The following is a 15,118-nucleotide window of genomic DNA, read 5'->3' as shown; positions in this document are numbered from 1 at the left end:
CGAGTACCGATATAACAAAAGTGTTTTATACTAGGTTAACACAATTATTTTCTTTTCCTTGTGTGTCTGTATCGCAGCGATCGGTTAGTTATGTCATTATAAAAAGTGGTACTTACCATTTAACCGACTTTTTACTGTACATCGGAAATAACGGTTTCCAAATTGACCTTTACTTATTGTGTTTTGATTAAAATGGATATTCTTTAACAATAATAGGTTTCTAAATTGCTGGGAAAATAGTTTTATAAATCTAAATCGAAGTAAATGGACAAGAAAATCATAAGACCGTCATAATGTTCAAAAGTGTTTGTAGCGCACTGAACGCGTTGATGTCTTTTGTACTGTGGTGAAGCTGTAGCAATTTCCGATTTCGTAGCACGGCTTCTACGCCTCGCGTAATATTTAGCATTAGCTTCGAGTAATGACAATGAAAATCATCTCATCTTTAAAATCCCTTATAAAGTAAATGAAGGAGATTCAACTAATGCGATACTAATCGACACATTTTCTCTTTCAGTTCATTATCAGTAATAGACTTTCTTTTGATCATATCATTTACAAACTGCGATTTCCTCCTATTACTAAATAGAAAGTGTCGTATCTATTCTTCATAAAGTAGTGATGTCCGCTACTAGAATTATCAAACAATCGCGAATCGACGTGACTTATTTGGTCGTTGACAGCGTGGATAATGTTATCGCATTGTTTTCTCAGCGAACCAGAAGCGGGAGCGACCGATCCCGATCTAGCGCGGGGGAGGCTCGGGAACCGCGGGGGAGGGGAGAGGGAGGGAGGGAGGGAGTCACCGACCGGACCGACGACGTCCCCACAATTATTATGTAATAAAAAATAATAAGTGCGGCTTCGAATACGACCGCATACCTACACTGAGATTACGAGGAAGGAAACTTAACGATTCTATTCTATCCCTTGTGTTGTGTATTTGATTTATTTGCTTGGACAAACAAGCGACGCATTTTACATCATATTTTACGATAGTTTATCCATTTAGTTGTCCCAAACATGCAATAATTCTATCGATTTATATCATTATTTCCGCCTGTACGTTCGAGCGATCATTCAACTCCGCGGAAAATTATGCGTCCGCGGCGTACGTGAGGCCCAGAGTTACTTGTATACGTTACTCATATGCCTACTATATAAGGGGATACTGATAAACATCCCTACGGAAATATAAGAAATATTCAGATCGTTCAACGATCAATATTTAAATCTTTTTTTAATTAATTGGAAATCAGATTGTCGATTAAATAAACAGGAAGCATAAAAGGAATATCAAACCACTATGACAAAAAATAAAATTAGTTGGTTATGTATTTACAAGTCAAAATACGTATTTTATCTACTATTTAGCCACTATATTATGGACATGGGCAATCAATCCTATCGGAACCTAACATTCCAAATTCAAATCAAAAACGTACAAAGTTATCTATGATCGCAACAGACCTCACCGGTCGACCAGAGACTATAACACCGAGTCACCGGAGCGTTCCATTTCATTAGCGTTACAAATGCCTGTTTATAATCTGTGACGTCACAAAATTATGATGTTGTAAACGAATCTAATCCGACCATGAAGGAAGGAAAGATAAGATATCTATTCTTCTCTGGAATGAGTACCTCTAGAGATCAGCATGGTAAATACCCGTCACACCTTCAAACTCAAAGTTCGCGACCACTATCTTGGGAAATTGGCAGAAACATAAATAGTCAGTTTCAAATTAACTTTCTTAATATGTTATTAGTATTGTTTGTAGTGTACATATTTATATAGTTATATATATACATATATATTATTTTTAATTTATTTGTGTATTGTAATATATGTAGGTATATGTTTCACACTAGTTTTTCAGATTTGTTTGCACCTACCAACGCTTTCTCTCCGCCACCCAAAGGTAGACTGGTAGAGAACGCCTAAGGCGTTAAGTCCGCCATTGTACTATTTGTGCAAGAAGTATTTTAAATAAATAAATAAATAAATAAATAAGCGGAGATACCATGAGGTACGTAGGTCAAGCTCATCCTTGTTAGCCAAATAAGTGCGGTAGGCAAAACGATCAGTTACTATTAAACTAAAGAGGCATTCGCGTTCCTTGAGATATCTGTCAAAGATTGGTTTCATTAATTGGTGGTTTAGTTTAAAAATGGATGGATCCCAAAGAGCCTGTCATATGAGGGTGAAGTCACTAACGTTCCTCATCCCCTGAAATCCCGCATATTCGCAACGCTACTTTTTTTGAAAGATTTTCTATTGTGACATCTCCGCTCCTCATTTTATTTTCCATGGATCCGACACAATGCAAGGCGTTCATATGCGTTAACACACAACATTACCATAATTTAATATGACAGCCATCACGGCTACTGTTTCCCCGAATAAGTGCGATGGTCATTTGTTTCGTGATGGATTGTAACAGCTGATTACTGGTGGACATTTGAATAGAGAGTCCAATGACTTAGATCAATTAGTGATATTATGATAAAGCACGATTTGTATAATAGTTGTTACTTTGGTTTAACTGTATGTAATGAGCGTTTAATTACAAGTACTTAGGTATTTATACAAAAAAATATGTTTCTTAACAAAAGAGATTCTACAAGGATATTCTCTGTATTACCTAGTTTTCTTGGTACTAGAGGCTACTTCAATTTTGTAGTTACGTCTCATAAGCATATTGTCTATCTTCGCAAATCTAAATCTTTTCCAAGCGAGTGTATTATGCAGGACCAAGTTACATGCACTAAGCTAATGTTATAACTTGTAACCCAACAATTTTACCTCAAGGTTTAGATCCACACCGATAATATTGATATCCAGTCCCATCTTGTTACACAGGACACCCCATACTTAAGTATAGAATGCCGTTTAAGTTGAACCACTTTATTATGAGAACTTCATAATGATCTCGTTAAGAGCACGATATTATCACTCAACATCTATAACCATAGATATTAATTAACTATACAGTGTGATATGTGAGCGATCCAAAGCAGCACAATTAATTCTGTGCTCAAACCTCGAACCAGCTTCGGAATTTACTTTATCTTTATAATTAATTGCATTTTTCTGCATCAACATTTTTAAAGGGCTCAAAATGCCATTCTTCTTTGATTTTACTATAAATACATTAACGTGCATATAAAATTACAAAACACGTTTTCATGCGGTAAAAAAGAAGTTCATCGTACTAGACGACCTTTGTAGAGGAAATCGCGGAATTGAGCTTATAGCTCTTACTTGGCACCTACTGCACCGCCTTCGCGACTACTAGACCAGCGCTTGCTTGTTTCGCGAAACAATGCAGTAGCAATTTGTAGTGGAATGTGTTGGTGAGTAATAGGGCTTTCAAATACCGGATTTTTTCAATTCCGGTATCAATACCGGTATTAAAAATTTCAATACCGTGATCACGTGATCACGGTATTGTCGGTCATGCTAATATTGCAATATTCCAGATAGCTCCTTTATGCGTCTTCGAAGTGCTTTTACAAGATTTTGACTTAAGTCATTGCTTGCAAGCTTCGTCAACATAAATTTTAGCGCAATATCCGCTTTTAGTAAATTTTTAATACAGTTACTTTGACTACAGAAAGGCTGTTGTAAATATTTTTTAATATTGTCAAATCGAATTCGTCTAATTTGAAATCGGGGTTTAATTTTAGATCGAATACAACTTTTAAAACACAATCCTTTAGTTTAAAAAGCGTCCAATCATAGCCCTGACACTATGACTAAAAATGAGATTGACTTCATCATGACGAACAAGAAGCACATAGTCAGAGACGTCTCCGTGATCAATAGGTTTAATACCGGTAGCGATCACCGACTTGTCCGAGGCTCTCTGAATATCAACTTCAAGGCCGAACGTTTTCGTCTGATGAAGGCTAGGCTCCGACCAACACTGCTCCAAACCATTTCAGGATCGGAAACTTTTCAGTCAAATTTGCCGCCGTGGAAACCACAACAGACGTTGGAAACGACACCAGAACCACGAATATGTGGTTCAGATCCTCAGGGAGGAAGGGTCGATATTCTGTAACAAGCAGCGTAAGGGCAAGAAATCAAAGCTTTCGGAAGAGACATTAGGGCTTATGAAGAAACGACGTGAAAACCCGCCTGTCACTTCGTCAGCTAAGCGGGCTCTAAACCAAGAGATCAACAAGCACGTACGACACGACCTACGGTGCTCCAATACTCTTGACATTGAAAGAGCAATTGAGCTGAATCGGGGGTCAAAGGTGTTCGTACAATCTCTTGGAAGAAGCCACTTGACGAAGCTGACCACAACAAGTGGAGAAGTCATTTCTTCGGTGCCGGCAGTCCTTTCGGAAGTGGAAAACTTCTATGGCCGGTTATACGCATCGCATGCATCTCGACCTGATCCCGGAAATGAGGATTCTAGAGCTACTGGGGGAGCTCCAGAAGCTTTTTAACGCCGTCCTGTTTGAAGGGAGAACTCCAGAGGCGTGGAGTAGGAGTGTTGTCGTCCTGTTCTTCAAAAAGGGAGACAAAACCCTGCTGAAGAACTATCGACCCATTTCCCTCCTAAGCCACGTATATAAGCTGTTCTCAAGAGTGATCACGAACCGACTTGCGCGAATACTCGACGAATTCCAACCACCGGAGCAGGCTGGGTTTCGGAGCGGATACGGCACCATATACCACATCCACACAGTGCGGCAGATTATACAGAAGACCGAAGAGTACAATCAGCCCCTGTGTCTAGCATTTGTGGACTATGAGAAGGCCTTTGACTCGGTTGAAATCTGGTCTGTTCTGGAGTCCCTGCAGCGTTGCCAAGTAGATTGGCGGAAAAAGGCTCGGAGGATGATGATGACATCTTACGAGTACGTAGTTATTTATCTTATTCAATACAACTTCCTGCTACTTATTACAACAAACCACAATAATTAAAATTATAAAAAGATTGTAATACCGTAATCACGGTATTGGCTCGTCAATACCGGTATTGAAAAAAGACCAAAATATATCCGTGATCACGGTATTACGGGATCCCGTAATACCGGTATTGAAAGCCCTAGTGAGTAACAATGAGTGACGAGTGGTCACGGTCAAACGCGCCTCGCTGTAGTACCGCCGCCGCGCGCGAGCCGGACGCCGGAGTCCGCCGGGCGGCGCCGCCGGCATGCTTCTCAGGAAGACACGCACCACTAACCGCCACCGTCAGCGGCCGCCGTGTGACCGTCACACTACCCCACTTACTACAGAGAAATTACACTTGCCATATAATCCTCACTCACAATACAAATCGATACATGTCAAGCTTTATGTATCACCAGTCAACCGTACCATTAGCATTTCTCTTGCAATTAAAAACCTATTAATCTGCTACCTCTTGTGCACCAATAAATCCAATATTGAGGGCACGAAATCGAATAGGATAATACATTTTATTAGTTCACTGGCAACCGGCCGTAAACGCATATTCGTGGTGTGTGCACTTTCTCGCTTATTCATCAGTTTAGTGGGTCGCGGTTCAATAGTGACGTGTGCTCGCGATGCGCGCCTCGCACTGCCGGGCTTAACTCATTACCCACATCTATCATGGTAATCACATGTAACAATAACTATATTACCGAAAGGAAAAAAGTACTGGAAAAGTTTGAAAGCGTTCTAAACCCCCACAGAGACATAAAAGAAAAAAGTCTAGACTTAAATTACTTTTGATCAACAAACCCGCTGCTGAAAAAGGTGCATTGTTAAAGTTAGCCGTAAATAAATCGGCAACAACTTTCCTCATTGCATTTCTCAGCGCTGCCAACGCTCACAGCATTATCCATTCAGGACAGTTTATTGAAGTCGGAACGCAGCGAACTACTTACATAAATGAAGTGACTGTATTAGTGGAACTAGACCAAGTTTCCAGTACTTTGAACTAAGGAAGTACACGACTGAGGAATCCAGTGATGGCGTCATTTGCATTCACGATTCGAACTAAAGCATAAAATTCGTATGACACACAGGCCTGTGTTCTGTTAAGAACGACACGCCCACGGTCGCCAAACAGCGTGTCATTCGACAAACGAATAGTGTGGAATGTGAAAAATTTCGTCTAACTGTTCGTTGGCGGGCCGCGGTTAGAATGAGATGCATACGATAATGTCGCCGGTTCTCTTAGCACACGTGATGATAGCAACTCACAGAAATAAACTCCACTAGTACATACGTCAGAGTTATCTAAGTAATCTCATTTCAAGTTTTTTAATCGGACGTACTTGTACCGGTGCCCTTACAGATGCGTTTATCATTAGACACCATATACGTTTAATCAAATGAGAGATCGGCCCGTCTGCCCTGTTCCGTTTATTTTTGTTGTAAAAATAAAGTAGATTGCGGCGTCGTCAGCTACTAAAGGACGCTTAGCGTTAAGTATTAAGTGGATTTTCTTCACCTGCTTTCCCATATAGCATGTACGGATTAGATACATGGGACTAATAGCAGTAAACAATTTACAATTGAAATATGTTAATTTATTATTTTAATGCAATTTAGCGTATCATTGCAATCCCGATAAAAATGTTCATTCTAACTTTATAAGTAGTAGCAATATATAGTTCGGTTCTTTTGTGGAAACGAAGAAATAAATTGCTGCAGACAAAGTAACATGCTCTCTGGAAGCAATCACGAACAGCGATTACCTAGGTTTTTTTAGTGGAAGGAATAATTTTGTTTTTCATATGCGATCATAAGGCGCGATTGAATTACACGGGTGTTAGAGAACATTCGGCGCGGATGTGCGCACGTGAGGTGTCGTGCTCCCGAACACATATTCTGCACGAACATCGCACTACAGATTGATGAACCGAACTTTTTTCACTTATTAAGTACCTATAAATATTTCCGATACAATAATAAAATATTCCCAACGATTATACCACAAAGTCGAGATGGTTTTGATACTGATTGATGAATGATGGCATTTCTACTTACGTAGATCAAGTGCCCAATCAATCAAGAATATTTAGCAAAAGTGACGGTTATGGGTATTTTTTGCTAGTTTCTTATAATCCTTTTATAAAAACGTGAGACACACGACCACACAAACACTACTTTATCATCAATTACGTCGCGTACGTCACACTGGACAATCGTAGAACACTGGTGTTATTATCTATAACTGTAAAAGTGACGTGTAATGAGCCACAACAAATCTCAAATAAAATGTGAAACATTACGGAATTGTAAGATTGTGGGTCGGCTGGGCGGCAGGAGGGCACTAGGTCGGGGGAAAGTAGTGGGGCCTTATGTACGCCTGCACGGTGCATGCCGACGCAATTACATCCACGGAATCCATGCTCAACTTGCTTCCAGACGAAATTGACACCTCAATGAGCGATGTATCTTACCAAACGCATTCAGTAAACATGTTAAACGTTTTAATATTTATAAAGAAACAAAAAGAAAACTTTCTTTACGACAGAAGCAATATTATGCGCATGTGTTTGAAAACGTTAAGCTATTATGTACGCTTTTTGTTCTGACATCGCCATCATGCAAATATGACCCGTTGTTCCTCGAAGCGTCGCTACCTAACATGCATAATACATAATGCCTATAATTTACACCTTACATCAGCTCGGAACGCCAATTTAGAAATCGTAGGCGACACCAATACACTGGCTTGACAATAAACTTGTGCAGTGACATTACCCTCTAGAGGGAGGGGTTCGCATTGACCTTTGCAGATATACCAGAGGATTACAATACACGTACTGCTAAACCGTCCTCTCTGGAAGTATTGAACAGAACATTATACTTTGCTTTTATCATCGTATCTAACAGCATCGGAATCGCTTTGCAGTTTATGAGTAACGGTGACACTTAACCCATACTACACTTACATGGTTTTATGTTGACAAGTTTAATGTTGTATAATTCTTTTACCGTTGGAAAGAATCTGTTCCCACATAATATTATTGAATAATTTACTTGATTCTTATGTAGCCTTACAAGATGCTTTTTATTGTAACAGACTTTTTGATTAGAGTCATTACAAGTTTTCAGTTTTTATGTCTTTACAAACTTAATTATGCTTGTAAGTACTCTGGGAAAAATATTTCCTCACGGCTAGTGATGAAACTGACTGAAGTTTCCACATTAATACGTCTGCCATACTAGCCATACTGAACCCATTGAGAGTAGCCTATAATAGTCGATCAATCAATCAACAATGATGTGTATAAACAAAACAAGAGAGTGATAAATCATGTGAGAAGACATGTGTAATTGCAAATGTAAAAAACAACGGACATAGACCTTGCCAAAGCAATGGTGTCTACACTCAATTGTTCACAATGGGATAATATGAATGCAATCATAATGTCGTGCTTATGTGAATCGTTTAAAATACTCCTCCATTCTTTCAGAGACAATATTTAAAGGCAGACGGTCACCATATAAATTAAAACATTGCATCATACGCTGACCATAATGTTGAAATGAATTGTTATTAACGTTCTGTTTTTTCGGAGAAAATGCAAAGGGATTTTTTTGTAGAATACTTCTAACTTCCAATTTTTCATAGCAGCTTCAGCTTCATTTTTCAGGTTTCAATAAAAATATAATACTAAAGCTGCGAGTTGCCTGTCTTATAAATATGTATATAGGTATTTATGGGTTAGCACGAGTTTAAGAGCCCATAAGTGACGCACTATAAAAGCCACTAACACTATAACTAACAAATTGGTATAATTTTAGTAATATCTAATATGTAATGAGCATAATGTATGTTCTTAAGTGGGCCGATCGACGTTTTGGGCGGCGCGGGCGCACCCGGTCAAGGCCGCTTGCACTTGCTCGCAAAAAACGAAGCAACTGGTTGTGTGCCCACGCATGCGGTTATCATACTCGCGTTTTTTGCGAACATATTCACTACTACGTCACAAGATTCTCGGGCCGTTGCTCGCTTATGAGTTTTTGCAACAGTAAACTTAATTTTATAACACCTATCTAGACAATCCTTTAATTTAAACAGATAAGCTGTTGATAGCTCGATTTTTTTTTTCTAATTTATGCAAACGTACCTATAATTTATGATTCTATTTTGCATAACCTTGTAGTGGCGACAAACACGATTGCAATTTTCTTTATTTATACTAGTGTCCAACTCATCACATGCCATGTTCTATTCACATAGCAGACATTTGCATAATGACCACCTACGTTAGGCAGCGAGTACACTTTGCGACCACGACAAATAAACTACGCTGCCATCATCATTAAGTGGTGTGTCGAAGACTTGAAGCTCGTGATTCAGTCCGCGCGATGCGCCGGAGTCGGAATGAGCAAAGTCAATGTCACGGGTCAAGGAAACTCCGCTGAGAGGTAGGCTTTTTTGCGCAAACGTTTTTAGCGTCTAATTCCACTTTATTGCTAAAAATAAAAGGTAGGTAAATCATATTTTTTCATTATCACCAGTTTATGCAGACGGTGTTATTAAAATTTTAATAACGAGCATCCTGTGCCAGTGGACTTGTAAGTGTAACCTGTTTACGAACAAGTCTTAGAACAAGCAGATGTAGTTGCAACTTAGTTTTTGTTGTGCCCAAATGGTTTACCTACAATCTTAAATTGTACAAATTGTCAGGACTTTTTTGTTTTAATTAAGCTCTGACTGAGTGCTTCCGGAGTCACGAAACGTCCTTGGGGTTTTAGAGAATTAATTCAAATTACGAACTAGCATTCATTACTTTTTGTTGGTGGATCAATGCTACAGCGATGGATTAATTAATTAAGATTGCTATGTTCAGTTAAAAATTGCTATGTTCTGATATCATGACTTGACAAAATATAGGTTCGCATTAAAAGCTCTCGATCGTTTATTTCTCTTACAGCAATTCTGCTATGTTTGGTATGGACATTTTGCAAGACCTGCATTTTTTCTAAATCCCAAGTAAATTACTCCCCGTGTCACCATATAACGTTACTTGATTGATGATCCCGGTTCGAACGCAATGCACAAAAGATAATTTAGTCGCCAGATACTACTTAACTAAAGTTTTTGCAACGCACTTCATCTAGTTTTTCATCCCAGTTCTGTTCTTGTACTATTTTTTCACCTCATCTGTTTCTTACACTTTTTACTAAAGCTATTAAAAACGTACCTAATAATAATAAATTTGTAATGGAAGGCATCTGCCGATAAGTAAGAAGATTTAAGATTTACTTTTACTTTATGACTTTTACTTTTTATCCTTTATGTGGCGAAGGCGAAATCCAATTCGAAGTTCATTTTATTCTTGGCAAAAAATAGTAAAACAATGGTTGTTGGAGTGGCGGCTGGTATCTCACGCAAGTGCACATAATGGTCGAGGAGACCGACGTCTCCTTCTCGTAATTCTCCAGTAATGACGGTAATCATTTTATCATCTTCGTACCAATAACGTGCGTTTACCTAGTGCAATGGGGTTACGTCTGCAGGACCGTGCGAATAAATGATAGATGACAGTCCGTATGTAATTTAGTTATTACGAATAGCTTGCCGGTATTATTTCACAATATTGCTGAACGCGCTTGGACACTTTGCCGTGGTTGCGATTTAGCGTGAAATGTCAAATATAAGGTATGATCGATAGGGCGTTGATGACCTGCTTCCCTTCCGCGTGCATTTATCTTGACAGAAGCATGCAGTGTGGAGTAGTTCAGTTGATTCTCTATTAGGTATGAACATTATGTACCTATATACGAGTTGTGTGACTGTGATGAAGAATATTTTATTATCACGTTGCATAATTCTATATTAACAACCTTATAACTCTTGTTAAGAGAAAATAAGAATAAAATGCGTTCATACATATATTTTATGACGTCCTCTAAGCTACAGTCGGCATCTCAGTATTAAATATAGTTTTATGTATTTTCTTGTTATAACTCGGTAATTGCAAGTTTTGAAATTAATTTAAATTCTAATTCTCGGCTATAAAATGTAGGAAAAAGAGAGAAAAAGTGTTCGCTTTGACGGCTTTGACTGCGCGTGCGCGGCTGGGCTGTTCGTTTATAAGAGCCTGTGTATGCCTACCTGTCATATTTAGAACATTAACTCAGTTTATTTTTTGTTTGCTATTACATAATGTTCGTGCAACCATAACAGCTTTTTTTTAAGGAAGAAATAAGATATACGATGAAAATAATCTTATCCGCGCGGGATTTTCATTTTGTACATACACCTACTTTATAATACTTTATTATACACTAACTCTCATTATAACTAATTGACATAAATCACATGAATTTAAACAAGTGGATTTAAGATATAAAAAAAATAATATTGCAACCGTCTAATGATTTACAATTAATAACCAAATAAACTTTTAATGTTATTAAAAAGCATCCTTAACCTTAGATTTAGTTACTATGCAGTCACAAACAAACACCCAAGTAACATCAGCTTACGATGATCTATTTCATTCACATCAAATTCTCTTCTATTTTCTCTTACTCGCAAAAATTAATAAATGTCATAAAATACCTGAATGCAGCAGCACGCTTCACTTTCTTCAAGTGTGTCACGAGATAATGTTCAAGTGTTCACAAAACTGAACTGTGTCCGGGAAGTATGCGAGCACTGGACCTGAACGGACGCACCGGCTAATGAATGCCTAGAACTAGGGACCGGAGACGGACCGGAGACGCGACGCGTGCGGACAACACAGGGCACGCTGCCGACCAAGCGTCTCAAACGGAATGAAATGGTGAAGAAGACGCCACGGTCTTATATAGACGTGGCCGTAACCTGACGCCGGATAACGGACTCCCGCCGACGGACGTGCCACTCGACTATAGATCGTTCTGCGCGCACGCAAGAGACACATTCGAACTCTAATCACAACCCTTCCCAATGTAACAGATAGATCGAATTTTCAATAAAGCGCCCCGAGCTTCACACTGCAATTTGCCAGCGTTGGCGCTCGAACCTAGTACCAGCACCCAAACGAGACGACAGGACAACGGCACTCTAAATGGCATCAGGGTGTGGCATCGGTGCCAATCTATCTGGATGATTTTCTACTGAGAATATTCCTAAAGGTTTACTGGAAACTATTGGCCTAATGCGAATCTATAAGTTCAGATGATTACATAAAAAGGAAAACCTAAACTGATACTTTGCAAATAAAACTTAGATAGAAATTAAAAACATTGTTCAAAACTCAAATAAATCTTATTAGTCATAGTTGGAATAAAAGACTTGCAAATTCATTAGTTAAAACAAACACAAGTCTATAAAAAAAGAATAGAATAATATTGTTATTTTTATTGCTATCAATTTTGCTTTAGCTTTTTTTCAGTCATCAAAGTATCAATTTTCTACACACACTATGAAAGCAATAAATATTTAAGACGAGTTTACTAACATTGGATTTCAGTTAATAAATATTCTAGAAGACGCAGCCCATCTGAATGTTTACATTTTAGCTAGACCCTTAATAAGTTCCAATTATTTCCCAAGAAGATACTAACCAGTTTTACATCACGCCCGTACATAGTAGGTAGTACATAGTAGGTATGACTATTTACCTATTTAAAGAAAACTGGAACCATTGTCGAATATGAAATATTAAATTAATATCCTAACTTCAGGAATTTCACTGCTAAAATCAACAATTACGATCTTTTAGCTCATCATTACTTAACTCAAACTCTAAATTACTCAATCAAAATATGAAACAAGATTTACAAGATGTGAATTTAATTTAACCAACCGCTGAATCAAAATCCTGATTGATTAACAAGACCGGTTATAAAAGTTCATAATAACACCGCCAAAGGCTATTCTAAAGTATGCTAGAGGTACATTTAGTACTAATAACTAATGCACAATGGGAACCAATATAAAATTGTCGTACAATTGCAAACAAATTGGTAAGGTTATGTGGCATTATATCAATGAAATGGGCACCCTTGCTCTAATAACGCCACGCATTGGTCACTAATACGGCTATTAAGTGGATTTTTATGGCATTATCGCCCAGGGCCGTTTGTTGTGGTCTGCTAATAAAGCCACTGCGATTTCATTCAAAGTAGCAACCAAGTTTCAGAACGCATTTTAAGTATATCTTGTTTAGATTTCAGATGATAAAGGATCAATCGATTTTTTTGGATAATTGTCAATTCCTATAAAAAAACAATAATATAACCTGAGACCATTATTTTATATTTTGTTTAAAGTGAACCAATGTAGGTATAATAATGTTCTTAACAGACATAAACTTTATTGAAATTCTTATAAAAATTGTCAATATTCAAAGCAAACTTAAAACTTTGAACACTTTGAAAACTACAATAATTTTGAATCAAAATTTTCCACCCAATTTTCAAAACAAAGGTCATATAATATATTTCTGCGTATGTAAAAGTCGCAAAATAAATTGAAGCAATAACACTTAGCATATAAACGATTAGATTACTCACGACTCCAATTTTTTGTACAGAAACCTTTCCTATTCGTGTGAACTGCGACGTGATGCGGTACCTTTGAAGATAACAAATAATTTGATACAATTTGTATTTCCTCCGTATTGAGAAATTATAGAAATGAGTTTATGAAGCCAATTCGCAAAAAAATCAAATAGGTATAGAGCTGGACCATGCACTTCAGAGAATTATATTAAACTATAATAGATATTACTGTTTCTTAAATTACAAACGGTTGGCCGTAATCGCATATATCTTTCTGATGATACAGATAAACTTACCGCTGTGTAGGCATTGAAATAAGATTACGATAGATCAAATAATACATTACTGAAATTATAACATTGCAAACAACTGCCATCAAACAATAAATTGTAAAGAACTTTCATTTTTCCATCGAAATTTCTAATCAATAACAATCCATTATGAAAATCGAGGTCTTCTTCACTATGCACGTACAAAATTGCTTGTAATAAAAACTCATAAAATGGTAGCGTCTTTTAACGCATAGTTATCACTTGATGGCTTTGTTGCAAATAAAACAAATGTTAATGCTCAAGCGCCGTTTTTAATCTCACTTCCTGCGGTTTCCCAAAGGAGGATTTAAGGCCAGCGCTGAAGTTGGTACAGCAGTGAAAGTTAATGTTGATACGCATTGGCTCGCTCATTATCTGCGCGATGAAAATCTTAAATTACACTGCACATGCCAAGTTTTGATCTATTTTTATTTGTGTAAGATTCAATTACTGGAGTCCTAATGACGTTCGCCGCGCCGTAGGCCTCGGATAAGAAAATAACATCATGTCTCTGCTGCCGTGTAATGAGTGCGCTCTACGGCAAAAGAAAACAATTATCTACATGATGAGAACTTGTCATAATTTAATACTTTATTGCTTTAACAATCCTAGGCTGCGCAGCTTGTCAAAACTTAAATATCCACGTCGTAAATTGAAAACTAACACAACAAGAAGTACTAAATAACTTAATAGCTTGAACGCATTCACTTTTTTTGCGCTTCAGGTGCATAGATTACAAGATAGTATTAAATTAATAGCTGATTGAACATGATGATTATTTAGATTTTATTAATAAATGCACATCGAATTAACGACTCGAGCTTTTGCTGAAATATCGGCCTGAGAATGATTCACCATGGGATTGTCTGTCATCGGCGTCACCCATTACATCCGTAAAATAAAAACTTGAGAATACAAAAGACGCATTCTATCATTATTTTACCGCAAAAAAAAGACAACCACACTACATTGATATTACGCATATTGCACACAAAACACGCATTACCTCTAAGCGCATAATCATAATATTGTTGAAAATTACAATTGTTGAATAGAGTAGCCCCCATTAAATACAGTATCAGTATGAACGGTGTCATGGGAGCAATTTTCCGAATGATTTTAATGCACATGATGTGGGTTATCGTGCTAATGCTGCGAGCACTTAATCCATTACCACACGATCGCACATTAGAGCGAATGTCAGGGAAGCCACGATTGCATCGTAGACCGGGCTCTAAGCCGCTGCTTCTTACAAGAGGTATTCACTTACATAGTATTATCCTTGCCATAGCAAGCATACATAGTAAAAAAACATACTTTTTAATGGCTAAATGCAGCTTATCAACTGTGTTAGGAAAAATTC

At 37.7% G+C, this 15,118-nt stretch overlaps 1 protein-coding gene across 1 annotated transcript in view; it reads right to left on the bottom strand.

The window, feature by feature from the left end:
* The window catches only part of LOC110384158 (uncharacterized), a 52,021-nt gene extending 40,270 nt beyond the window's left edge, over nucleotides 1-11,751 (bottom strand). The window contains exon 1 of the mRNA XM_021345294.3: nucleotides 11,517-11,751. The gene's annotated coding sequence lies outside the window, so the exon portion shown is untranslated. The remainder of the gene's footprint in view (nucleotides 1-11,516) is intronic.
* Nucleotides 11,752-15,118: the final 3,367 nt, after the last annotated feature.

This window comes from Helicoverpa armigera, chromosome 5 (genome assembly GCF_030705265.1).
Source record: "Helicoverpa armigera isolate CAAS_96S chromosome 5, ASM3070526v1, whole genome shotgun sequence".
In the NCBI taxonomy this organism is placed as follows: Eukaryota; Metazoa; Arthropoda; class Insecta; order Lepidoptera; family Noctuidae; genus Helicoverpa; species Helicoverpa armigera.
This window is presented reverse-complemented; position numbering and strand designations above follow the sequence as displayed.